Source organism: Myxocyprinus asiaticus, chromosome 2 (assembly GCF_019703515.2).
Source record: "Myxocyprinus asiaticus isolate MX2 ecotype Aquarium Trade chromosome 2, UBuf_Myxa_2, whole genome shotgun sequence".
NCBI classification, from domain to species: Eukaryota; Metazoa; Chordata; class Actinopteri; order Cypriniformes; family Catostomidae; genus Myxocyprinus; species Myxocyprinus asiaticus.
Window position 1 is genome coordinate 40,162,803 of NC_059345.1, and position 2,745 is coordinate 40,165,547.

The window sequence follows — 2,745 nt, forward strand, 5'->3', positions numbered from 1 at the left end:
TTAAATAATGGAACCTTATTTTAAAGTGTTACCAGTTCTTTTAAGGTATATGATAAAATCATTATAAAACACAATCTTGCATTTACATGAATAGATACAGCCTACTGTGAAAAGTAGTAACCTGATATTGTTACCTTAAGGAGCTATTTCTACCAGATCTAACCCTTAATATTAGTTTTGTTAGTGTAACCAAATGTAGTAAGGTTGATTCAGTGATGCTAAATAATATTTTTTACTTGAATAAAACATGTTCCCTTAGATTTCACCATATGAAGCTTGTTTTTAAGGTTTTTTCATTTCATTCATTTAAGCAGTTGTGCTCTGCTTGAAATGTTAAGTGTTTAGTAACACTTTATAAATGTACTTTCTTCTGCTTATCATTCTGTTATCAACAATATAAAAGTCTCATCTGCAGTGAGTCTGTGCTTGCTTCTGTAGTAAGAATTTTCCTCAACTTTGATAATTTGTGGCTTTCATTTTTGATCTGCTGTGTGTTGGTGTAAAATTGCTTGACTCTGTGACAAGTGTGCATTTGTACAGTAAGAGGAGAGTTTATGTGACCAAAATCAATGAGAATGGTTTTATCTGTAGTCAGTGTTCAGGTCACTGTATGTTGTTGTGTTCTGCTCTGGCTTGTTTTAGCCTGCAGAGAGTGTTTATCTGACTTCACCATTTGTCCTATTGAGCCGCTGTTTCCTGCCCTCAGGGGTCTATACTCACACTAACAGCTCACATCACAACTTTTTAGTAGTTAAATTTCTAGTATAAATATAATCACATACAAAATCTGACACTTCTATTGAACTTAAAAGTACTTTTATGATTCAACGTAAAGCTTTGTTGGCATTACACATATACAGTAGCATATTGTTTTGGATGTCAGGTTATTACAATGTGTTTCAATGTGCACAATCAAAAGACGCTTTGTATTCTCTGTTAAGGAGAGAAAATTCCAATTTGCTTTTTGTCCTTTAATGTTTGATCATTTTATTTGGTCTAATCGAGTTTCTATCCAGGGGAACTGCCAAAAGTGTTTTGGTTTGTGAACACAGACATCTCTGTCATCACTTGATAGGCAGAGGGTCAGAGTGTCACTTTTGCTTAGGTGAGAAAGCCAAAAACGCCTGTTTTTGCCATGTTATTATTAGTGGGTAAAGTCATACATTTAGCTCTGCATTACTTGGTATTTTTCCACTTTCAAGTCTTTGTTGATCTGTTGATTTCTTGGTTTGTGTGTTAATATCAGACATCATGTTCATGGAACACTATTGAATAGTGAATTCTATTACAGATTAATATTTTTTTTTTTTTTTAATTACATTTTTGGATGGCAATTTTAACATTACTTCAGATGGTACAGTGGGCCCTCATGCCTTTTTGTGCCTTGTTTCTTAAATCATTCACAGCTTCAGCAAAGTTTTCCCTGGATCTAATGTTAAAACCAAAGATCTAAGGACATGATATCTAATTTGAATTGTATTTATTTATTTATGTTGTGGCCACTTGAATAATATAAATATCTTACTATGCATTATAGCATGAATTTTTATCATATATGGAATATTTTTAAGGTTAACTAACAGATACATATATATATATATATATATATATATATATATATATATATATATATATATATATATATATATATATACACACACACACACACTGTATACCCTAAAGTTGTCATTACTGTAAAAATCAAGTTGTCTTAATTAAGTATTACTTGAAATGTCAATTTTGGACTCATAACTCAAATATATATAATTTAAATTCATTGAACTTATTTTTTTCTTAAAAATCTATAGACTTAAGATTTGAAGTGTTAATAACTCAAACTACTGAGTGCAAAATTGTGGCTATGGGGAATACCCACAATCCCTTGCTGCTTGAATTATGTTTCCTTGGTCAGAGGGAACAGATTGGGGAATTTAAATAATTGTTATTAAGAATTCATAGATGTTTTAGCTCTTTTGTTGTATTATTTATGCTTTATTACAAATAGTTGTTTGGTGTAATGTCACCATTAGGGTGATCTGTGTCTCTTTGGTCAAGTTGGACACTGGTCACACTATCTCAGTTCTCTTTGTGCATGTGCAGCTGAAGTGCATATATGCATTTCTGTAAAGAATTATTTAATAACTGACCTAGAATCAGTTATCATCTTTATTTGAGCTGTGCTGTTGTTTGATCTCAAATTGAATCAATTCAATTAAAATGTACAACAGTAGAAACAACAATATTTAAATTCAAATCTGAGTTCAGTCTACTTGCATGTAGTTAACTCAACTTAAATAGTTAAGTTCACTCTACTTGAAAACCAAGTTAATTGAACTTAAATACTCAAGTTTTGGGAGACCCCATTACTCAATGGAATTGAGGGAATGTGTTTACTCAATCAAATGAGTGCAATGAACTTATTAGGGTTTTCAGTGTGTGTGTGTATATATATATATATATATATAGATTGATTACAGAGTGAAATGGTTTTTAGGGCTTTGGATAAATAAATAGGTTGATCAAATTGTTCTTTAAGGCCTTAAAGATATTATCAAAATTATGACAGTCAAATCAAACATGTTTATAAGGTCTCATGTCTGTGCTTGTGGTCTGTTGACGTAGGCTGTGACGTGCCGGGTGGTTCATTTAGATGGGGTTCAGGGAGACTAAAGCAATGAAATTAGTTTGGGGAGAAACAAAGAGCCGGAGCGACACATAAAGGCGGATGCTGGGGAAGAGTTCACA

At 32.1% G+C, this 2,745-nt stretch overlaps 1 protein-coding gene across 1 annotated transcript in view; it reads left to right on the plus strand.

Annotated features, from left to right (window-relative positions):
* Positions 1-2,645: 2,645 nt before the first annotated feature.
* The window catches only part of LOC127416751 (midkine-B-like), a 17,394-nt gene continuing 17,294 nt past the window's right edge, over positions 2,646-2,745 (plus strand). Inside the window, exon 1 of the mRNA XM_051656291.1 lies at positions 2,646-2,745. This exon is cut by the window's right edge and continues 55 nt beyond it. The gene's annotated coding sequence lies outside the window, so the exon portion shown is untranslated.